Source organism: Vicugna pacos, chromosome 1, assembly GCF_048564905.1.
Source record: "Vicugna pacos chromosome 1, VicPac4, whole genome shotgun sequence".
NCBI classification, from domain to species: domain Eukaryota; kingdom Metazoa; phylum Chordata; class Mammalia; order Artiodactyla; family Camelidae; genus Vicugna; species Vicugna pacos.
In genome coordinates this window covers 22,936,317-22,962,563 of record NC_132987.1, presented here as the reverse complement: position 1 = coordinate 22,962,563, position 26,247 = coordinate 22,936,317, and the positions used below count along the sequence as shown (strand labels likewise).

General features: G+C 34.6%; 1 long non-coding RNA gene across 1 annotated transcript in view; it reads right to left on the bottom strand.

Annotated features, from left to right (window-relative positions):
* LOC140695702 (uncharacterized) overlaps nucleotides 1–26,247 on the bottom strand; it is a 518,879-nt gene that overhangs the window by 314,088 nt on the left and 178,544 nt on the right. The window contains exon 4 of the long non-coding RNA XR_012071528.1: nucleotides 23,378–23,564. This is a non-coding gene — a long non-coding RNA (uncharacterized lncRNA). The remainder of the gene's footprint in view (nucleotides 1–23,377; nucleotides 23,565–26,247) is intronic.

The following is a 26,247-nucleotide window of genomic DNA, read 5'->3' as shown; positions in this document are numbered from 1 at the left end:
CTTTCAAATTTTGAAGCATCTCTCATTCCACAAAAGGCAACTAGGAGGCTGAGAAACTGAGCAGAACATTTCAAAGACTGAAGAATACAGCATATATAAAAACAACAACTGGTGTTCATGGCCACTATGGACAGATTGGTAAATCTCCTGCTACAGAACAGGATTCCAAATGTTGAGTTCAAAATAGACAGGCTCTTGCAGTGATTGTACTCAATTCTGTATTATCTGAATCTCTGAAATCAAGATTATCAATATTCTTGCCAGAAGCAAACCAGAATTGTCTTTGGAAAAAGATTTTGTCCTCCTAGGGCTCAATTTATTTAAATAAATATTAAATACAATGTCCAACACACAAAGACAATTTATCAGGCACATAGGCAGTAAGAAAAACATGAACACAAACCAGTAACACCAACGGGTAAAAGAAACAGACACACAGACTCCAGATATAGGAATTATCAGGCATAGAATTTTGTTAAACTATGCTATAACATTTGAGGGGGAAAACAGGTCTTAGAATTTTATCAGGAAATTATTTAAACTGTAAAAAGAAATTTTTAATGGAGTTTAAAAATAAAACTCAGTAAAGATTCTAGTGATAAAAACTGAAATTGACTTTCAAATAGATATGTCAAACACAAAAGATCAGATAGTCAATTGCAGCAGAGAGATGGAAACTACAAGAAACATAATATGGAAATACTAAGAATTAAAAGCAAAGTAGCCACCAAGAAACACTTCAGTAGCTACAGAAAGAATCAGTGAACTTGAAGATAGATACTACCCAAATAGAAGCAGAAAGAGGAAAAATAAAGAAACAGAACAACCAGGAGCTGTGGAAGAATACCAAATAATCTAACAAATAGTCTACAGCAGAAGGAATGTTTCCAGTGATAATCACTGAGAATTCTCAAAAATCAATGACAGACACAAAACCACAGAGAACACCAAGAAAGGCATACAGAAAACACACACACACAGAGGGATATCATATTCAACTACTAAAAACAAAAATCTGAAAAAATCTTAAAGGTAGCGAGAGTAAAAACACACATTTATCTGAAGAAAAAGAAATTATAGCAGATGTCTCATCAGAAACAATGCTTGCTGTAAAGATAATGGAGCAACATCTTTAAAGTACTGAAAAAAGAAAACTGTTGAACCAGAATTCTATACCTTTCCAAAAAAAAAAAAAAAAGGATAAATAAAGGCATCCCAGGCTAACAAAAACTGGGAACTTATTGTCAGCATATCTATTCACAAGAAATGTCAGAAAAAATTCTTCAGTCAGAAGTGATATGAAAAATACTCTCTATTTAGTATATCCATATCTTTCTAGCTCTTTCCTAACACAGTCCAGTTAATCAATGACTTCAAATAATGAATTTTCTTTAACTGAATATAATAATTTAAACTAATTAGGAATGACTCTGCATAAGGCACACATTTATAAAGATGCAGTAAAACAGTAATTTATTTATGATATTATTCATTAATCTATTGACAGAAAATATTTGTTTTAGCATTTGTTATATAAGGCACAGCACTAGACGATTCCTTCATATACTTCTATACCCATTTATTTAGTGATTAAATATTTAGTGCCAGTAACATTCCAGGCTATATACTAGCCAAGATGTGAGATATACATTATTAACATTGCATTATTCTTGTCTACATGAATCACTAGATTCTGGTTGAGGGATAGACAGATGATGATGATAGTTTAAGTCAAACAGAAATGGGTCCCATTAGAAACAGTATCATAATATTTCAAATTATCCTATCCAGATGTACAGCCATCAAGCCATTTGTACTTAAACAAATATATTACTTTGAATATATTACATATGTTTAGCCACTAAATTCCATTTTCTAGATAACTGTTTTGCTCCAGCTGGTATGTGTGGGTGTGCTTGTGTGTTTGTGTGTGTCAAAATTTAGATGCCGTCTATTTACAGCTAGCCCTATCAGGTTTTATTATCCATTCACTTAATGAGTACACTTCAGATTTCTTCAGGCTGTTGATCAGATCCATAACAGCACTGGCTCAAGGACAGAGTCTTGAAAACACAGAGGCAGACACTGTTCTCTAGTTCAGGGTTTGGCAAATCTTTTCTGTCAAATGACAAATGCGGATAATAAAAATTTAAGTCTGTGGGCAACATGCTGTCTGTCTATTATTTTTCTTTAATTTTTTTTTTTACAACTCTTTAAAATGTAAAAACCTTCCTTAGCTCTTGGGCTATACACAAACAGGCTGGAGGCAGATTTGGTCTGTGGCCATAGTTTGCCAACTCTTGCTCTAGAATATGAGTCATTAGTGTGAATGCCACAACTTGTTTGAGATAGTTCAACCAAGTGTCTATTCGCCAAACTTTAAAAGCATAGAATCCATATATATGATCTTAGACTACCACTATAAGTTTAAAAGGCTTTGTTAGAATACAAATAAATTAAACTCAAACAAATTATTAAGTTTACTAAGCTAGCAAAAAGGCTTAAAACGCTTGGTTATGATCTATCATAAGTGAATATGTGTTGTTTTGTGGTAACTTTGGCTTCCACATGTAAGTTCTTAAAGACCACTTGATTTGATAATTTTAGAATTTTTATAAGATTTGATCACATGCTTCTCTACACTGTATTTTCTAAAATCAAACTTTTCACTTTTTCAAAAATGTACCCTGAGTTCGAGTCTTGGCACAATAATTTCATAATTACATCCAATACTCTCTTTATTACTTGAGGCAGTAATATGCCTGGGTCTGAATTTTCACCATTTTAATGGCACTCAGCATTCTTACTTTCATTTTGAGTATCTTTGATTTTAATTTTCTCTTTGAAAAAATTCTTTACAGCTAAAATTCTTTCTTTTAAATTGACTAAGCAGAAGGAAAACAATGGTCTATATTTTTCTCAACTATTGAAATGGTTCCTTAGCTTAAAATAAACAAAATTTATAAACTCCTTTTTTGGTTGCCTACAGTTTTACACAATCCATAGTTTAATCTGGACTTGGTATTTTTCCAGCTGTTCTTACAGAATTGTGCCTTTGTTTTATAGTATCACCACCAGCTTCTTTATAGGAAGAGACAAGAAACGATCTTAGAATAAAGGGTTTTTGAATAATAATGATACAAGGTCATGCAGACTGCAGCCTAGATGATCTTATCTTTCCTTTTTTTTTCCCTCTAAAATTAAAATGACCTATAAAATCTGTCCCATCAAAGTGAAAGTGGGTATTCATAGATATTTTTGCAAAGCACCTTGATGAAGGGAGTTTGTATACAAAGAAAGCTGTTTTTTCCTGACCTTCAGTATCTGCATGGATTTTGCCAGGGCAGTTAGAGAGAAATAATGACAGTAATAGAAATACAGTTGATAGAGCCGATATACGTGAGACAGAAAGTCACTTCTTGAATAAATGAACAAAGAGCTACTGCCTAAAGAGAAATCCGAAAGTCTCTGCGGTAAGCAAATCACTTCCAGGATCAGGGAGCAGCCAGAATGGGATGGGGCATGGCCAGTTGGAAAGTACATCAGAAAACATGGGTTAAAAGTGTCAGTAAAACAGCATAATAAAAGGAGGAGACTCAAGATCCAATAGTCCTGCTTTTGCTAAGGGGCAGAGAGTTTGATAGGGGGAGCAAAAGTTAATTATTTCACCAACTTTTAAGAAAATAAGGCATATAAATTAACACCAAACACAATTATTATTTTATAATTGCATGTTAGTTACATGAACTAAAAGAAAACTCAATATACGGTCAATGTGTGGTAGTTTGTTTGCTAAAGGCACTGGGAACACTAATTAACAAATACCAAATCATTGTTTTTAGAGGAACTATAGGGTTAGATTTCTGCTAACCTATTGTCAACTGACCAATATATAACTTTATTCTACATGTGCTTCTCTTTAAAGACAACTTATGTAATACATATTGTTGATTCATTAACCCTGAACTCACCATCAACAGCGCTGTAACTCACACAGGATCCTGAACAAAGCTTATCTGACACGCTTGTCTCTCTCCGAAAGGCACATCACAGCCTCCTTGTGCTAAAGAAAACTAGTCAGGACTTTAGCACTAGGTTTTAGGGCCATTTTAAACAGCAAAATCACCAAATAACACAAAAAAATGAGAAAAACACGACAGTAAATGAACTGTGTAAAGGACACTTGTTTGCAGTATGAGAGCTGAGGCAAGAAGACAGAGTCACTTTGTTCAACTTCATCTGAAAACGTTCACCCGTGGAGACTCCATTTTCACCCTTCTGTGCCTGCACATGTCTGCTCGTAAGTTACAAGTATTGATCTGGGGGTTCCAAATAAATATAGGTTATTCTGGTTACATCAGAGGCACACACTACTGAGATGGATAAGTATTTTTGTGTGTGTCTTCAGGAAGTGCTGACATAAATATTATGATGATAAAAAAAACATGCAACTGTGGCCAGTTGACCTTTACATTGAGTTTAGAATAGGGAAAAATGAGGTCTTGGTAGAAGTATCACTGGACTTACTCCTTGAAAAGTGCACTAAATACCATACACATCAAGGAAGTGACTTTTCCTTAAAAGTCAGTCTGATCATATCTATTTGATGCCTGAGCTTAACATTCTATAAAGGTTTGTAGGTTTGTTCAAATGGCATTGTCAAAGTCTACTTAAAAAATACTTAACTCTGCAAAACAAAGGAATATGTATTAGCAATATCAAGGGTTACTGCCTTCATTTTTATGTGACTTTTACAATTCCTATTGTTTTAGAAATGTTACCTAGGACAGTTTTTCTGACATTTCTCATAAAAGCTATTATGCATGAGTTTTTAATGTAAATTACAAAAAAAAATGATTTGCACTCCTAAGCATAATTATAAATATACATAATCTATGAACTATTAGACTTTACACTATCTAGGGATTTACCATTTACAGATGTGGCTCACCAAGCACAATAACAGAGTGGGCAGCAAATGTATGTAGAAAAACTACTGGTGGCAGGAACCGTGGTGAGGATCTGTAAGACAATGGTCTTTTCCTTCAAACTAACTGCAATCTGCATATTCTCTGATCTCAGGTGTGCTACTGATCTCTGACATATTTACATACCTTACTGTCAGCTTTACCCTCTCAGAAGGAAAGTGAATTTTTTAAGTCACCAAAATATCCATACAAATGACTATGTGTTGATGGGTTGCTTTTCCCAAGCTATATATTTCTTCATTTACTTCTACATGGTTCAAAGAGTTGAAGTAACTTACTTAAGGCCATAAAGCATGTGTGCAGCAGAACAGCCATGAATCTGCGATACATACCAAGTCCTGGAACTCTTTTTCCAAACATAACCTTACTTGCCTAACTACAAGTATAAAATATTCAGAAAGTTTCCTCCCCAAAAAAAGGAAAGCATGAATCAACACTGGCAATAATAATAATAATATAAATGCAGATTTCATTAGGGTCACAAAGAGAATTTAAAAAAATAGGTGTATATATGCTAATATAATATATTCTAATAATGTTATGATAAATGGTTATTGTTAGTATGAACTAAAAAGTATAATATCCTGTTTATATGTCTTACAGGAATATTACTCTCATAGAAATCATATTACTATTAATTAGCTCTAGAAAGCAATGTGCCCTTCACAGCATCAACTAATCAACTTGGTAATAAAAATGAGTAATTATAGCTGTTAGACTAATGGGCCTGCAAATCCACAAAGAGGTCATTGTTGTAGAATATTCTTTCAAATGTGACCCACAGTACACAGGGATCAAAATATTACGTGTGCAAAAAGTCTTCCACTTTATAACTCCATGAAATCTTCACAACAGGATCGGTTAGAACCCAAGGCAGTCCTGACTAAAAAAGTTTTTGTAGTCAGTATCATGTTCAGTGACATGAACAATGAATGGGATAAATTAATGACATAAGAAGACATGGCTACAAGGTATGACTTAAGGAAATTCAGAGCAAGAAAAAAAGCTTGGGCCATTCAGGTCTAGAAAAATGTGTTGTAATAAAACAAAATTTAGTCAAAGTCAGAGATGCCATGCAAAATGCAGGAATACTGATATTGTGAAAAAGATATAATTATCCTTACCTCTTTTTAAATTTTCCTGCTATGAGCCAGAAAGGGTTATAAATGTTTATCAGGTCATCAGAATTCTCATTATTAAGTATAATCAATCATTGTACAGGGTGTAGCCTATCAGTGGAAATATGATAGTGCAGAGATGACAGAAAAAACCGTCACTTGCTATTCTAGAATTAAATGACCAAGTGAAGGTCGATATTGAAAGTGAGATGGGAGCATAATAACTTAATAAATATTAAGTAAACAAAAGGAAAATTTCAATCCTCAAATTATAAATGAATAATTCCAAAGAATATAAATTATATGATGAATGGCTATTAATTATACAGATTCAGAATTAGAGGGAGCTATGTCATGTAGGACCCTTTACATCTCACACAGTGAGTATAGTTAAAGCTAAGCAGAATCATATAATGTAGAGAACATTATTGGAAAGAACATCACCATTTTGAAGAAATTATATCAATAAACACATATAGAAAGAAAAAAAGAAAGAAAGAAAGAGAGAGAAAGAAAGAGCAAGCAGAGCAAAAATGTATTCACTAGATAGAAAACCATGAAACTCCAAAAATCATCTAGCTTGGTTAAAAAATGTGGTCAGCCAGTTCTGTTGGTTTTCAAATCCTTTCCTTATCGTGTCAATGACTTGTACCTGAGTCAGTCCTGTCCTAGTACCTGAGTCAGTCCTGTCCAGGTCTTAAACCAGAGCTCTGTAAATATTAGCAACCCCTCTCTGATGCCTAGTTGGAGCCTAGAATTAGTGTAATTATCTCACTTTCACTGTACATTTTGTTTTAAGTGCACTGAGGCAGCCACATGTCCAATGGGCAATGGTTTTCTTACTGTTTCTTGCCTTATATACCCAGTTGTCATAACTAGTCTTCTGTTTCTCTCTGCTGGGTAATTCCAGTTCCACTCTGAGACATGTTTTACCATGCACCCTCATAGTTTAATGTTCACTTTTAAGAGACTGTTACTAATAATTCACTTTGAAACTGGTCACTTTCTGATAATTGGCTCACCCTCTTTTCTCTGATTTGTAATTACCATGTAATTAACATGTTTAATTTAGGAGCAATGCTGTTCTTATAATTAACACTTTAAACATACAAATGAGAATACTTTAATCACATGGACAGATAATTTAGAAGCATTTCACCATCAGCCTCTCCATTAAACTGTGACATTCTCCATATATGTGTGTGTCATAGCTCTTGTGCACATGCCATGCCTTCTGCCTGGACCAGATTTTGTCCTTCAGGATGACTCAAACATTACCTCTTTTGTGAAGCTTCTCTTGACGAATCTTTAATGGCCTCATAGACTCATTAAGGCATGTATTTCCCATTCATTCATTATAGGATTAATTAATAGAATTATTTTTTTTCGTGTGTGTCTCTTACACCACATTATGAGCTCCTTGAGAGCAGGGAGCCTGTCATTTGTTTCCATGATCCCATTCTTAGTACAGTACCTGATACATAGTAAGTGTTTAATATATATTCTTCAAATAAATATTGAATGAATTAAAAACATTACCAGGCTCAAAAGTGGATATGTTTTTTAAGCTAAATATTGGCTTTGTTAAGAATGTGATAGCAAAGTAGGAAGATTCATAGACATGTATGGATGGAGAGAAAACAAGAGATAAAAGAGGTAAGAAAAATCAAGGAAAGACAGTATTTTTACCGTATTATATACTTTAAAATCCCCCAAGTACTTTGACTTAATCTAAGTAATGGGAAATAAACAGTTGGAATAAAATTTTTGTTTCTTTTTGTATTGTTCTGCCCAGTATCATCCTGTAAACTTTCCCTCCAGATAACAGACAGAAGAGCACCATTCCTTTTAAAAGACTTGGGGCTCATATTGCACAAAGCACTAAATACTGAACAGTTATTATAATAAATGCAGTATATCTGTATTCCTACTGCACCCAAGTGCATATTTACATTACAATTGAATATGTATTTGTTGTACGCAAATCTGTTTGCTGAGACTACAGCAAGAGTATCTGAAAGAATACTTTCCTAATAGAATATTTTGCCTCTCAGTCCTTGTCATAACCAAGGATAATATGAAAATCCATCAGAGCATTAAAAAATGTGGTCAAGAAATGTTATCTGTCTTCATTTAGTTTAAACTATGGCATTGATGAACATTTAGAATTTCTAAATGGGAAATTAGGTACGTTCCTAAAACAGACTCTGGAAAGTATTATTCAAAATACTTACTTAATTTTAGTTTGGGTACCTAAAGTTATGGTTAAATAATTTATGAGTTTTTGTGTCCTTTTAATATATTTCCTGCATGTTCTTATTCATGAGCTTCTGGTTTAAAAACGGTAAAAACTCTTCAATTCACTATTTTATATTTCAAAAAAATAGATGGAAACTTAATTAACATTTTTAAACTGTAAGAGTCAGATAAGGAAAAGACATGTCTTTTTTATTCCACAATATAAAAGGAATCCAAATGTAATAAATCTGCCCTGAATACTGGTTTGGTTATAGGTAAAGTATAAACTATTTTGATATGATTTTACATTTATAGTATTATATCTCATGAATTCAAATATAGTATTTAAAAATAATGACTCTGGGTAACTGACAAGATGGAAACACTATGAAGAAACAAAGGGTTTAGTGCAGAGATGAATTGCTCAAGCTGTGTCTTGATGAGTCAAGGTACCAGTGGCATGCTCAAATGGAAATATTGTTAGTTTGAAGATTGGTTAGATGGGCAACACATGGAATTTGATTGCAACTAGAAGAGTGAACTATGAGAGTGAAAACATACCAGGGTGATTATTAGAGTGTGGAAAAAGAAGATGAGTGGGCCAAGAATGGAACCAGATAAAAGCAACACTTGAAAAATCATTCTCAAATATTTTCCATACTACTACACTTGAGAAATGGCATTTTCACATGGAAATTCACATCCAGATTTTACTGAAACTTTCCAAACATATTTGAAGATATGAAGCACTAATACAATTAATCATGTGCACATAGCAGTGTCAGCCCCTGTAGATCATGACCTAACTAAATCGGTTTTAGACTATGTGCAAGTCCCAGAGCAAAGCTGTACTACTAAATGTCTCAAGTAGCACACAGGAATGCAAGTGAGGGGGAATGACATTTTTAAAGTGGCACTCCTAAATTCTGTAGGCCTGTAATGAGGACTATAAGACCTCACATCCCACTTCAAACATTTTGGTAAAATGGAGGCTATGCCTCTGTGACTACATATAGACATGATCTGTGCAGACTACATCATCCATCCATATCAATGACTAACAATACATTTATAGAGGTTTAAAGAAGATATTAAAAAAGTTCCTCAGGTGCCAGAATCAAAGATATACTTTAAAACCAAACACAAATAATATAGTAAATCACAGTAACATGAAAGAAGGGTTGGGGTGAAGTAGCAGAGTTGAAGCATTTTTTTAAAACCATACTAATAGAGAAAGGAAATAGAACTAGTGGTAACTTTAAACCATTTTAGGCCAAAGAAGCATGGTAAATACTTAAGAGAAATTAATGTAGGAATCAAAATGAATCCAATTCCAAAATAGCAGAAGGGCAAGAAAAGGACAATTCCAAAATAGCAGAAGGCCATGAGAGAAAGGAGAGAAAAGAAAAAAAAATAAAAATAAAAAGAACTTGACAAAAAATATAAAACAAAGTAGTGCACAGAGATCCAAATCAAAGAGAGAACAATGGAAAGAAATTTCACAGTATTGAAAAACACAAAACAACGTGTTACGGATAATTTCAAATCTATCAGTAATCAGAATAGTGATAAATGGACTAAATGGCTAGTTATGAGACATGGACTTTCAGACTTTAATAAACAAATTAACAAATATATAAATGTGTCACTATGCAGTTTTTTAAAAGGTCACTAAAAACATAACAAGATTAAAAGTAAAGAATTAATAAAATATATACCTTAGGGAGCATAAAACACAAGACCAGTGATAGAACCATATTAACATAAGGAAAATAGATTTTACGGCAAAAATGATGGCTATTCTTTAGTAAGTATATCTTATTCATAGATTAAAGAAACAAGAAATAACAATCCTGAACCTGCATAGGCGTAACAAATTATCTTAAAATATGAATGCAGTCAGAATGGCTGAATTACTAGGTAAAATTTAAAAGCCACAATCACAGCAAGGAAATTAACAGATCAAGCGGGCATTTAAGCCATACAATGGAAAAAGAAAGGGAAAAGAAAACATCCACTCTTTATTAAATAAACACAATATTTATGTTCAAAAGTCAGCATAATTTCACAAAGTTTCCGTTAGTAACTAAGAATCAATAGTATATAACTCATATTATTTGATTCAAGTAATAAAACACAAACAAAACCCGATACCTCTGCTTCTGGCTACAGTAGTGAGAACTGCAGCAGATACCCCTACTGCTGTGGTCAGGTAACTAGAAAAGCCACATAAAATTTCAGATCACATGGTTGAAGACATGGCACAGCTGCTGAGGCACCAGATGTTTTATGCTTGTTCATGGATTCATTCATTAGCTCATCAAAGAATTCTATGAGCTGGAGGTTGTTATAATCCTCCTTTTATATATAAGAAAATTGAGGCTCAGATAAGCCATGAATAAGTGATGGAGCTGGAATTCAAACCTCTTTGGAATGCAACCTTGAGCATTTTTAACATCTTCACTATTTTTCCTGACAGCAATAATAGCAACAGTAAAATTGTTAATTTTTAATCAGCTATTTTCTAGGCATCATTCTAACCATTTCATATTTATTAAATCATGTAATCATTACAATAGCTCTATGAAGTAGGTACTGGGGACAAAGGAGGGGAAAGAAAGACCACAGAAGTTGTGGAAGAAAAAAAAAAACTTCACATAAGGAGAAAATGATCCATAATATCAAATGAAGAAAGGATGTCCAATAAAATTAAAAATTTAAAATATCTATTGAATTTGTTGAATTATAAATCTATAAACTAGTTTCATGAAATGGTGGCAGTAGAAACACTATTGTAATAAGTGAAAAAGAAGTAAAGAATTTGAGATAGAACATGCAAGATATCTGTGGCATAATAAGAAACATATTTGATCTGTCTCTGGTTCTTGGCACAGATCTCCTAAAACCCTCGGAATTTCCTTAGTGACAGGAGTGTCTTGGTTTTCAAATGAGGACCCTTTTGACCACACCTGAGTTTATGCTAATGAGGTGACTTAGGGTGGGGCCCCTAGATAGCCTAGGGGCTGATCACCACAAACACCAAACATGTAATTAGAAGGTGGGAATTCTCAGCCCTAAGCTGATCTCAAGGTAAGGAAGCAGAGCTGGAGACTGGATAATAAAAACTCTTGAACAACGTTTGCAGAGCTGGGTGTGCCACACACCCTGACTCCACAGGGACATTGTACTCAAGGGCCTTTCTAGGCCTTGCCCTATGTATCACTTCGCTTGGCTGTTCATTTCTAGTCTTTATAACAAACCAGTAAACCTAAGTAAAGTGCTTTATTTTTTTCTTTTGTTTTTTGTGTTTCTTTTCTTTTTTTTTTTAATTGAAGTATAGTCAGTTACAATGTGGCAGAATATCACAGTCATGCATATACATACATATAACATCCATTTTCATATTCTTTTTCTTTAAAGGTTATTATAAGATACTGAATATAGTTCCCTGTGCTATACAGAAGACATTTGATTTTTTTAATCTATTTTTATATATAGTGGTTAACATTTGCAGATCTCAAACTCTCATACTTATCCCTGATTTATGATGTTCTGTGAGCCATTTTAGTAAATTATTGAACCTGATGATGGGGGGGTCATAGAAACCCCTATTTATCGCCAGTCACTTCGAGGTGTTAGTGGTTCAAGAGTTGTAACTGACATTTAAATTGCTGCAGTCGAGGCAGTCTTCTGAGACTGAGCTCTTAATCTGTAGGGTTTACATTAACTCCAGGTAGTTAGTGTCAGAATTGAACTGAATTGGTGGACGCCCATCTGATGTCAGAGAATTAGTCAGTGTCAGAAGACACATCACAGTATCCTGTTGTAAACAAAAAATACTGCAACCATATCAGTAAACAAAGAATGCTGAAACCATCAAGTCATCAGTGGGCTGCTGCCACCCCCAGTGAAGACAAGCCTGCAGCCTGGACTCTGCAGCCACTCACAATGGTGCACCCTGAGGGGACTTATAATAAGAAAGGCCAGGATACTGGCCCTAGATAGCTAGGTGCTTGTCAAAGGATGAATTCAATGAGCCCAAATGTTTGCTTCCTCCCATACATACAAAAGCCCTAAATTCTTTAACTTGAGATGTCTGGTTTTCTTTAGATAACAAGTAATCACTTACTGTTCCAACTACCTGGTCTTTGTTGTAAAGCTCCTGTATATCCTAGCTCCTCCCCTACCTCTTCAGAGCAGTCCCTCAGAGCATCTGAGAGGCTGTCATCCTGGCTCGAGTCCTCCCGCCAAATAAAACATAACTCTCAACTTTTAGGCTGTGCATTTCAGTTGACACCGTCAAAGAAGTTTGTCTGAGATAAAGTGAAGAGAGGCCAGTTAGTAACTGGAGGATCAAGGGAAGTTTTTTGTTTGTATTATAGAGAGCTTTGGAAATACAGGGGACCCTTGAACAACAAGGGGGTTAGGGGCGCCAACCCTCTGTGGAGTCAAAATTTTGTGTGTAATTTTACAGTTATTTGTTCATATCCATGGTTCCACATGGATCATGGAACTGTACTACATATTTAGTGAAAAAAATCCAGGTATTGGTGTACTGCACAGTTCAAACCTGTGTTGTCTACTGGCCAACTGTATTTTACAGGTTAAGGGAGTATTTAGGCGGAAGAAGAAGTTAATTAGGAGACATTGTAGAGTGAAGCCAGATCACTCAGGAAGTGAAGAGAAAGTAGTCAAGGGTAGATTGAAACTTAACCCTGAACCCATAGTGGGAACAAGAAAGAATGTGATTGTTGTTATTTTTGTTACTTTAAGAAGAGACAACAAAGTCCTCTAAAAATGGAGCAGGACTCTGTGGGGTCCTCCCTGGTACAAATCCAAGTCCCTCAAGTTTCTTGTTTGTAGGAAATAGGCTACATTCAGCCTCCTGGACCTTCCCTGAGCTCCAAAGGACAGATTCAAACAGTTGCTCATCAGGGAAGGGAGAGGATGCAGAGACAAGGGAGAAACAGTCAAAAAATAACAGTGCAGCCCTGGGGTGGGCCTTGGTTCCTCCTCAAGGGATATACACAACATATCTTTGAGTTATTTTGCAGGAACTAAAGCCCCCACCCAGGTGGAGGATGGCAACTTCAGGCTGAGCACAAGATTCTTGGAACACTGCTCTGTAATCTCACCATCAACCAATCACAAGAAAGTCACACACCCTGCTGCCCTCACCCCAAATTTTGCCTATAAAAACTTTTCACAGAAAACCATCAGAGAGTTTGGGGGTTTTGAGCATGAATCTCCTTGGCTGGCCCTGCAATAAACCTTTCTCTGCTCCAGACTCCAACATTTTGGTCTGTTTGACCTCACTGTGCAGAGGGCACAGAAACTGTTGTTAGGTAACATTCTAAGTACATCTCTGATGTCTTAAAGGTTTTGTGTAAACAAGGAAGTAAGAACTTCCACTGAGAACAGGAAGTCCAGGACTAGTTAAGAGAAATGAAGTTTATATAGACATTCAGGAAATGAGGCAGACGATTGGTAAAGAAAACAACTGAGTGAAATCCCGTCTCTTCACATTTTTCTTTAGCCAACACAACTGAAAATAAAGATGTCTGAAGGAAAATCAGAAACTTACTTTACCATAGCGTCTCTAAGGACAGAGCTTATGTATTTATAAACACTTACAGAGACTCTAGAGGGGAAATGGGTAGTTGATATGGGTACAGAGGGAAAATGTCTTGCTGACATTAGCCAATGGCTTTATTTTGCCCCAACAGATTAAACTCTCAATTTCTACCAAAGGACAGTTTCTACTATATTGCGGTATTTAATTTGAACCTTTGGGTTTCACTATGTTGAACAGATTTTTATTGCAATTGATTTGTATATATGGAATGATGTATAAATTCAAATTGGCATTACAAAAATGTATCAGAGAATACAGTAGTTTTTAATCCACAATACATATCTTTAGAGAGCAAACATTAATATGTATTTGTTAAATAAACAGATGTATCTTTAATACATAAAAATGTATAAGTTTTGGGAAATAAACTACTTTGAAAAACTTTCAATCTGTATGTAATTTATTTTTTTTATATAACATAAATTAATTTGAAACTTTAACTCCAGAAAATAATCTCCTGGAGTTGTAATTTAAAATCATGTATAAGAATTGTTATGAAAATTATAACCATAACTTGGACTGACCTATGCTTAGAATGAAAAATTGCATATAATATATTTACTCATAAAAATAAAATATCTGGCATAGTTTTCTGTTTCTTATACCTCCAACATAGAATTAAGTTTATTTTATTCCATACACACAGGGTATAAACTATTTCACTGTTCAGTAGTTAAACAGCATTAAAAAATGTTTTTGTCCTTTTGTTTTCCTTTTTAATGTCTCCACTGTTTAAAAATGGCAGTTTGATTTTAATATTTATCCATCTTCATTTTGAGGGAGGATGACCTTCAAATAATTAAAAATTGGAAGTAAAAACATTTAAATCTTCATTAGCTTTTAATTAGAGCACTCAAGATACTTTTTTTTCAAAACTTGGATTTTTCATAACAACCATTATAGAGGCCTTGTTACTCAATATTTAATTTTATACTTAGCTATTAACTTAAATTAAAAAAGAAACAGCAGAAAATACATTATTTCTACAAGTGCGTATTTGTGAGATGTTGGAAATGAACATCATCAACATTTTTAGTTCATCTTTTAAGTGAATTAAAATTTGTTTCATGAAAGAGAGACTAAAATAGAATTACTCAGTTGTAATCTACAAAAGTTCTGAATTAACCAATTCAGAATTGATATTTAATTATATGAATGCAGAGTTAAGTGATACTGAGTTTAAATGCTGGAGGAATAAAGCTATAACATGGTGAATGGATGTGAGTCGCATATATTTAGATCACTGAGCTCAGCACAATTCTATTTGTCAGTGTTTTAGTTTTGTATGCATATATGTGTGTGTGTACGTATATGTGTATATACATATATATTTTTTTCAAGTATTCGGTCTCCCCTGTAGTGACCAGATTACCCTACTCATGAGAAACTTGGAAAACTTATGAAAATAAAATTTATAAAAGTCATTGAAGAGATTAGCAAAGCAATAGTGGTGAATTAACGGATTATGTCAAAAAAAAAAAACTGTAAGAGTTAAAAATCAGAACTCTTCCAAAGTTTACTTTTAAAGTGAACCTAGTTTTCCCTCTGACTTTCCATTAAAACATAACTATAAAATAAAATAAACTGAAAATAAATGAAATGAAACTAAATTAGAGACAGAACCATGTTCCTCTCAGTTCCTCTTGGTTTTTGGTGTTTTTCACCTCCAGGCTGCTTTTGAAAAGCCTTCCCCTATGCAAGTTAAGCATGATGAGTGTGACCTTCAAACAACTGAAAATTGGAACTTCACCCCCGACGTGCCCATAGCACAGCAATAGAGTTCTCATCACATATCAGAATTAGAGAAAATCCACACTAATGCAGCATATTACCCAGAAGGGACTAGATAAAAATCAGGAAAAATTAACATAATTGTCTGCAATTATGTTTGTCTAGGTGGCAATGGCAAGAAAGGGTTATGTAAGACTTGAGATCATTGAATCTCATACCGTCAATATGTCTATGTATTTCCCTGAATGGATTCCTTCTTTTTATCTGGGCAGCTCAGGAAAGAAAAGGAACCCATATTTATAGAACATTAGTAGTCCAGCAGTCTATCTTTGCTTCACAGATGTTATCAGTTTTACTCCTCACAATAACTTTGAGTGATAGGTATCATTCTCTACAGTAAAAGTCACTGAAGTTCAAAGATGGTAAGTTTCTTGCTTTAAGTGGTAGAGCTTGAATTGAAACCCAAGTTTTCTGCTTTGAACTGGATTTTTTTCATTATAATCATGTTTCCCTTATGGGCTTTTTCATTAAAATACTCTGGAAGTTTAACAGAAGACAGGTCCTTGAACCCTACTCCATATCTACCCAATGGGCTTCTACAGGGGAATTTTGAGAAATTCTTACAGTTAAAAAAGATGTCAGAAATTGTGCACATTCTATAGATGCTCCTTTTTGCCCCAAATGATGTAAATTGTATAAAGAACATTTAAAATTTTAAATCAATCCATAATCAGGCTGGAAAAGAAAAACAAAGAAACAAAAAAAGCTCTAGTGAATTAAAATTGTGAAAAGTCCTTGAAAGAGAGAATGTAAAATAGACGAGATGGAAGAAGAAACTGAGTAAGAAATAGAAAACACAAACTTTAAACTACTATAATTCACCCTTGACTGAAGTTTAAATAAGCTATACGTAATAATGATAACTGAGAAAATGTCCATGGAGAAGAATCCTGCCATACTGGATACCATGGAAGTGCTAAGCTAGTCATCAAAGAAAAGACAGCATTGTAGAGAAGAGTATTGCTCTTACAGCTTACTTACCTTCTGATGTCCTTGGGGTCCAGGGAATGAAAAGGACAGATGTATACGACAGAGTTTATTAAAAAGAAAATTTTATACAGGAGTTTCTGCAATAAAGAAATTGCATTTTCTGAGATATTCACTGGTGTTTCCTGAACTACTTGACACCAAGTTCTTCCTAGAAGAGTCATTCCCCGTGAAGTGCTAAGGTGCTGGAATCTTGACGTATGTAGGGCAATGTAGGAAAACAACATACATTGTATTTGCTAATTTAATTTGTATCTGGTGTATTTTATTGAGATTTATTTTATGTACATTATGTATATTTTCTCTCTTGTAGCTGATGCAGGACCCTCAGGTATGGTTTTCTCCATGCCATCTGGGTAAGAAAAATTAAAACCACAGCTCAAGTAGATTAAAAATTCACCACAACAAAAAGCCTTGTTTACTTGACATCAAGGATCAGTACTGCACAAGGGAATACTAATTTGAAGTTGACTGTATATAATAATGTCAGAAATGAAAGGGAGCCTGTAGGCAAGCCACAAAACTGTTAGTTGGGGTGCCACAACATGGACAGGGAGATGTTTACAACTTATCCCTAGACTGGGCCACTTGTGACCTAGGTATCTTTGTTCTCTTCAGAGAATAACTGTGGTAAATTGGAAAAGAGAGAGAAGATGCTGTTCTAAGTAGATGGTAGAGAATAGGAAGAATGTGCAGCCTTCATCTATACTCAGGGGACTAGGAAATACTGTCTCTTAGCAACAGCTGCCCTCCTCCAGCTTCCCTGAAAGCAGGCTAGTATACAAGCCATAGTAAAACTTTCTATCCCATCCTGAAAGGGAGACTTACCACAGTCTAACAAGAATTATAAACTAAAAGATTCAAAAGCACAGTCAAGAATTAGCTAATGGGATGCAGGCCAATACTGTGATAGAAACAAAAATGCAGATGTCCTTTGCCAACTTTTGACCTCAGGATAGTGTAAAACCAAAGGAGCAGTCAGTGCTTGGGGAGATGGACAAGAGAGCAGCACAAGCCCTGAGAGCTTGTCAGGTTTCCAGGTGCCCTGAAGAGTGGTCCAGAGGTGGAACATGGCCCTGGCTGAGCTAGTGGACCCCACTCCTGTGATGAAAACACAAGCCGAGGAAATGTTTAGTGGAGACTCTAAAAGTGTGGGGCCCAGTGAAGGAGTACCCCCCTGCTCAGACCTAATGTTATTCCTGGGCCAGATCATCACCCAGGAATGAAGAAAGTTGTGAGTCCTCAGATTGGGAGGGCCAGTTAAGAGTCGAAGGGGACAACCAAAATAAATCCACACTCAGAAGGTTTTATAGATAAGTTATACCAAATTTCAATCTAAAAAGCTAATTCTTTTGCCAGATTAAGATGTCTATTGGAAAGAGATCCCTGAAAAAATAAATCAGCTATTGTGAATGTGGTAATCCTTTGTGCAAAGCTCATATTCATGAATGCAATACTGAAAAAGAAAGAGAGGTAAGGAATTCTATTTTCTGCTTGAATCTAAATATTAGGCTGCTATTGTCTATCTTACATTTTACCACAGAAAATCTAATTTCCTTCAGGTATTGTGAGGACTTAATCTGTATCCTATGGTACTAAAACATGTGAGTCCAAGTTTTCTTTCTGAAATTTCCTCATACATGAAACTGAGACAGAAGGGAAGAGGGCAGGGCCCAACTGTTATAAAAAAATACAGCCACTGAGGATACAGCATAAACTAGTCAGAACCAAGAAGGCCCAAGATGACAGAAGATTCGTCTCCCAGTAGACCTTAAGCCTCATTACAGGTTCGTTGTAATATATTAGCATGTTAAATGGCACACCCATAGGCACCATGACAGTTCCCAGGCTGACTATACAATGCCCAAAATTGGACAGGGGACCAATTCTTGGAAATCCCCACCCCTTCCCCAAAATAGTTGGAATAATTCTCCCACTTGTTAGTATATGAAATTACCTAGCCAATAAAAACTAACCACCCCTTCACCCGAGGGCCACCTCTTTTACCTTCTCAGACAGCCTGTGCCCTGTCTATGGAGTGTGTATCTCCCTGAATAAATCTACTCTCACTTTACTATGGAATGTGTATCTCCTAAGGCTGCTCTCACTTTCCTAGTTGACCCCATGCTCTGAGGCTGCTCTCCCTTCTGAGATGGACTGCATTCTGTCTATGGAACGTGTATCTCTCTAAATAAACTTGTTTTCACTTTACTATGGCTTGCCATTGAATTCTTTCCTATGTGAGACAAGAACCCACTCTCCAGTAACAAAATTGCTTATGTGAGTTTCCTCTAGAATTCTTCCGAGGCTTCTCAAGCAAAATATGTCCACAATCAAACTCTTAATCAATCTCTAAAAAATCTACTTCCCCTCTGATCTTCATCTGAGGAAACAGTACCACCAATGGCTCAGAAGAAAAACCTGGAATCCCCTTGATCCCTCCAGCTCCACCTTGCCCTACACGGCCATCATCCAGTCCTATCACTTCTATTACAAAATGCACCGTAAACTTCGTCCACCTTTATGGTCTACTCTGGAGTACTAAAAGAGCCTCCTAACTTGTCTGCCAACTTTCACCACTGCCACATCCTATTCTGTTCTCCAGGTAGCAGCCAAGATGAATAATCTTTTTTGTAGCACAGCAGAAATCTCATCACATCACTCCCCTGTTTAAAAACCATCAATAACTTCCCATGGACTTAAAATAATATCTAAATCCTTGCCATGTCCTTCAAAGCTTATTTTATCTCTTCCATCCCTGTTCATTGCCCTCTAGCCACACTGGTATTTTTTCCTATTTTTAAAGTGTCAAGCTATTTCACACTTAGGGTCTATGTATCTTATAGTACAAGTCCTCGATATCAACATAAATGACAATTCTTCTATAAATTCATCCTTTGCCCTTGAAAATAAAGATCATCAACTTATTCTCTCTTATATCACTCTGGGTTCTCTTCTTTTATAACATTCATTATTAGAGCTTGAAGTTATATAAATATCTGTGACTTAATTTGTGAGAAGCCCTTTTCCTCTGTAATTTTTTAATCTACACTACTGAACCTTAAGTATGTAGACTACATCTGATATTTGGAAAGCATTTAACAACTATTTCTTATAGTAATGGACAAATGATAGTGTACTGACAATTTTTCAAAAGTCCATACATTGAGTGCTAAGTAAAAAAACAAAAAAGCAGAAAATTAGCAATATAATCATATATGATAAAACTTGAGTTACATAAAAATAACGTCAGTTTAATTTGCAAAATTATATTTTGTTTTTACTTTAACTTTAAAAGTTAAATAAACTAAGATCTACTTATTTTTGCTTTTGCTACATCTTTAAGTGCTAACTGAATCTTTCAACCTGAGAAAGAAATTCATCATAGCCATCACATACAAGTCCCCATAGATAGCATAAAATATTTAAGTATTCAAATTAAGTAAGATATTTAAAAACCATCAAAACTTAATTGCCAGTTGACAATGCTCAAGTACATTCTTTGAAATATGAAAATGAAGCTTTAAAATAATGAAGACTAGTCAGAAGCCCTCATGTGAAAAATAAATATGAGCCATTTGAGATGTTTAATCACAGTATTTCAAGAGGATATTTTAAATCAATACTCTATAAAGAGAAGTCATTCAGTATTTTAGAATATTTTAAATGAAAAACTGAAAACCACCAGAACTCAGCAAGTTCTTAAAAACAAATCCCTTGAAAGTGTGCATCATTTGTATTTTTTATGGCCAGGTTAGTTTCTTTTCAGTTTTTCTTTTTCCCCTCTTAGGTTATGTCTCAAAAAAAACAAAACAAAACAAAAACAAACCAGAGCCTTCGAAGTCCTGATACAATTGTAACAGAAATTCAATGTAGTTTTTCTTGTATTAAAGATAGATCTAGTAATCAAAGTGGCAAAGTCTGTTTGTTATCAGTCAGTCGGCAGGCATTGTAAAAGATCAGAGACTGGCACCAGAAGAGCTCAGGACTAGAAAGCTTGAATTACTTCTGTGGAAAAGGTGACACTCTCTGGTCTATGTGGAAAGAATACATATCTCCCAGTACTGCTGTGTAAAGCTGATACTTGCAAGGTGCAAGAAACAATATATATATATTGGGTTCCAATGTATGTGTGTGTGTGTGTATACACACATATACAAATTTGATTACATATATAAAATATGTGTGTGTGTGTACTTGATCCATTATAAAATGCATTCCTGTATACCAAATATTTGAAATAAACAAAAAGCTCTAACTATGCATTTCCATATGAACAAACTACTTACTAGAACAAACAGACCCAGCACTTTTACTTGCTCGTCACAGAGACAAGGCAGATAAATTTCTAGAAGTGGTATTTTAGTTTCTGTCCCTTAAATCACAAAGCTCAGTTAATTTTAAAATAAGACTTTCATGATTCTCTGATTTTAAAATCAATGTTTGTGTCTAGTAATAGCTGAAGGAATTTATTGTGAAATTGGCTGGGCCATTCCACCCTCCAAATAAGGTTGGCTAATTTCTTGCTAGAGGCATGGGCTACATTTTCCACTGTCCCCTTTATACCTGAACCTAGAGTGAAACATTTTCAAATTTAAAATAATAAAATCTTTAAAAACACAGGCATCTTATTTAAAAAGTCATAAAATAAATGATTATAAAAAGAAAAATGATTCAAAGCAGCAGTTTTCAAAAGTTTTCAGATTCATGATAACTTTTACTCTCAAAGTTATCAAGTGATGCCCCCCAAGTTTGTTTATATAGATTCTATCTCTATATATTTACTATACTTGAATGAAAACAAAGGAAAATTAAATATTTATTAATTTGGTTTAAAATAGTAGTAATAAACCCATCACATGTTAATATAAATAATGGCTATAGTGAAAAGTATTTCCCCCTACCCTAAAACAAGTAAGAGGAGTAGCATTGTTTTATATAAGGCTTAATAAAAGAGAGCTGGATTCTAATATTTCCTTCTGAACTCAATATTTTGTTATGTATTGCTTTGGTTGAAGCATATGAAGAACATTCAACCTTACATTTGTAGTTGGAAAGGAGAGGAGGATTTTAATAGACTTTAACAAGTAAGTGTACATATTCTTCTTTGATGGTACACCTAAACTCAAGTGGTAGGCTTTTTAAAAATTTGTTTTATTTTTTAGATTAGTTGAAATTTGGGATCTAAAAACCAGATCAGGGAGCTTTTCATACCTTGCTACCTTCAAACCTCACTTTATTTTGCATTTTCAATGGATGTCTTACCCAGACATGATTTTGTCACATATATATTAGTCACCTGGAAAACATTGATTTACTGGGTTATGTGAATCTTACATTGACATGTTTGAGTAAACAGTGTAAAAAAAAATCACATTTGTTATTACCACCAGTTTCATCAGAAAGTCTTAGCCCATGGTGGCTGATAAAAGTGTTCTGAATGTCTGATTTTCACATAAAAGCTTAAATCGTATTATTGACAACTAATATTATCAGTTGTTTTCCTCAAAGCTACAGACTTAGCTTTGTGTTTGAGAAAGTATCTGCCAATCACTGAAGTCTGAATAATCATAGTTTGCTCCTCATTCTTTCCAATGTGTACCAGGAACAAAAGCTGTTCAGCTCACAAATCAAAAACAATAATGAAGTGTTTTTCCCCACTGTAGTCATTGTAATTTGATATGTGGCAGGGGTACTTCGTGGAAGCTTCCTATTTTGTCACACAGAATAGTAAAAAGATTATTTCTGAGGGTACAGATTTAATAAAATTAATCATTCTTATTGATGTAATAAGAATTTTTTAATGTGAAACTGACTTCTTAATTTTTTTTTTTTTTACTTCTCAGAGTGATGAAGAATACACTGTTGGGATTCTCTTGATTAGTGTTAAGGTTCCAGCAATTTTTCCTACCATATCACTTGCACTATTAGTGTAAATGTTACCACAGTAAAAAAAAAAAAAAAGGCAAATATGATCATAGTTATAAATACTATGACAGTAGCTTTGACCTTATCAAAAGGTTCCCTTGATAAGGTCTGGGAATTTAGGGGACCACACAAACTATCCTTTGAAAGCCAATGAAAAAAAGAATTCAAAATATGGCTAAATCAAAGACATAATGGACACACGTTAAAAGGAAACAAAATAACTTGAAGGGGAAACAGCTGGATGAATCTGGGAAAATTTGAGCAACAAAGTAAATAATTTTTGTAAGTAATTACGGTCCATTGAGTAAGAATTCATAAAGTCACACTGATTAAATACATAATTTAATAAGTGAAAGAGAAAGAAAAGCTCTGCTTTACTATAGAAAGCCAAGAAAGCCAAGAAAGCCAAGAAAGCCAAGTAACAATGTAGGCGGAATAACGGAATTAGAAAATCATTTGTCAACCATCACAAAAGTAATTGTGGTACTCAGAATCCAAGATGGCCTCCAATTATCCCACTTCTTGATATTCACACCCCATGTACTCCCCTCCCACACTGAATAAGATTGCCTGTGTAATGGATAAGATACTGTAGAAATTATGGTGTGTGTCTTCTGAGGTTAAGGTATAAAACACATTGAAGCTTCTATGTTATTCTCTCTCAGATCATTCACTCCAAGGTTAGCACTTACCATGTCAAGAGGACACACAAGCAGCCCAACGGAGACGCATGGGAGAAGAGCTCAGATCATATGCCAGCCAGTGAGGAACAGAGGTCACCTGTCTATAGTCGTGAGTCAGCCACCTTGAAAGCAACTCCTTCAGTTCCAGCCAAGTCTTCAAATTGACTATAGCTCCAGCCAACATCTTTTTTGCCACCTAGAAGAGATATTGAATTAGAACCATTTAGTGAAGCAGTTTCTGAATTACTGACCCACAGAAACTGTGAGATAATAAATGTTTGCTGTTTTAAGATGCTACATTTTGGAGTAATTTCTTTACACCTCAAAAGATAACAGTAGTCACTTCATGCAAGCTTATCAATGGATTCTAAAACTAGAGGTAAAAATCTGAAGAGTAATGGGGTATGTGCATAGGTATAAAGTATCATCACACAAATTGTATATCAATTACAGGGAGAAAATAGCAACTTTACAGGAGACACAGAGAGAAGGGAGAAAGAGAAGAGAGAAAAAGAAAAAGAGAAAGAGGAGGAAGAAGAAGAATGAAAAGGAGAAAAAGAAGGGAGGTGAGGAAGGCAGGGAGAGAGAGGGAGTCTTGCAATTTTTCTATAGGACTGAAACTATGTCAAAATAAAAAGTTTTTAAAAAAAGGAGTCCATGTATGGAAAATACATAACATGTATATCTATACTTAGATATTTTATATAAGTATGTACATATATAATCCATTTACAATTCAGAAAATAAACTGGACCTGTATTTTATGAGAATGTAACTTCTTGGATCATAAGGGAAATTAGTTATATTTTGTTCAAACAAAATATTTGTTGGATTAAGATGTTGTTTTACCAAATACATATATATTTCTCTAATATATGATGAGAATTATCAAAAATAACTAATGTAAATTCCAGAAGAGAGACAGAGCCATGAACATTAACGTACAGACTCTAGAGGCCAGATATCTGGTAGCTAAATGAGTTAATATACATAAAATGCTTGGGACGTTGCCTAGTACATAATGTGTGGTGTGTTACCTATCAGGTTGCTTTTTTATTTTTATTTTTTAAACAAATAGAAATTTTTAATCAAATTCAGGAAATGAGAATAGATATTCCCTATGTGCTCACTGAATGTTTTGGAATGCCTGGCAAAGAAGCTTTGTGTACTAACTCTGACTGACATCCATTCTTAGCATTTGTAGAGAAGGACCAATCAGGCTTAAGTAACCCCAGTGCAGCACATGCCCGGGCTAAGACATCTTCCTTAATACCTGATCTTTAAGAGAGAAAGGAATAGACTTAAAATGACTTTACTAAGTCCAGATTCTACTTCAGTAATAAATACAAAAACACCTTTGTTTCAAACACTACACTGAAGAATGAATACTTAAATACTTGTAGGGTATTTAGAAATAATTCCAAGTATTTTGGAAACTATTATAATTTATTTATATCTTATAATTAGAATTGGAGGATACATGTAGAAGTCTTGTTTGCTAAGAATTAGCATCTATAAATATTGATACAGAGCAGTAGTTCTTTCCTGGGGGGAATTTTTTCCCCTGAGGATATTTGGCAATGTCTGGAGACATTTTTGATCATCACATCCTGGGATGTTCTACTGGAATCTAATGGGTAGAGGCCAAGGATGCCACTAAACATACTACAGTGCACAGGATGACTCCCCACAACAAAGAATTATCCAGTCCCAAATGTCAATACCGCTGAGGCTGAGACACCCTAACGTAGAACGTACAATTACAAAACAGTGTTTCTGTAATTCAGACTAAACAGTCTAAAAACACTGTATTAACAAAATCTCCAATGTTTGCCTTTGTTTTTAGAGACATTTTTAATTTCCTGAGTAATACTTAGCTGTATGGTGCTTGTTTATATGGCTATTTTTCATACATTCCCTTTTTTCCTTTTATTTTCTTTATAGGCAGGGAAAGCGTCTTGACAAACATTTTCAGTTCCCATATGTTTTAGAATAAAGCTTTGTAAACCAGTAATCCTGGGTCTGCTCATAATAGGCAAAATTGTTATCCTCTCTGAACATCAATTTCCTCTTTTCTCAAATAAGGGAAATCTGATAGGATTAGTGGTTTCCAAACTGATCCACGAAATCTAGGTGATGTTTTTAAACTGCATTAAGACCAAGAAGCCGGCTTAGCTGAGTGGCCTTGAATATTTCACTCCTGCTTCAACAGGGGGAGCTGTTCTACACGTATCTGGCGTCCATGTTACTTTCCACTTGGACAAACCAACAGGTTTCTCTGCTAACGGATAATAGTTTCAAAACCACTGTAAACAAGTTCTCTGCAAATTTTAAAACAGATTACAAGGTTTTACAGGAAAGCTTTTACAGATAAGTATTTTCAATATGTTTCAATTTCATTATCTTTTGGAAACACCTTTACATTCAAAACCCTACTAAGTGATGTACTAACTTAATTTTTTGATTGATAAATTATTTCACATATATTAATAGGCATGGGACATTTACTAAGTTCCTTCTTTGTATGAAGTCTTGTACCAGACATTGCCGAGGATATGATAATCGTTCTTTTTTTTAAGAAGCCGACAACAGTGAGAAATAAGACTTGCTCACAAATAAATGAGATAAAAGTTGGCAGTATTTATAGGAATCCATATGCCTTCAGGAAGGCATCTAAAGACATTCAGGAAACGGGACAGTTCTCTTTACTCAGCTTATTGCCAAGTGTAATGTGGGCGCAAGCCTGTCAGATGGTCTACCTTTTCATGAAAAATGTAAAATAAAGATGTTTTATACAAATTATTCAAATTTTTAAATATTGTCAACTTAACCCTTGTTTTAATTACTGCGTGGGCCAAACCAAACACATCTATAGGTCA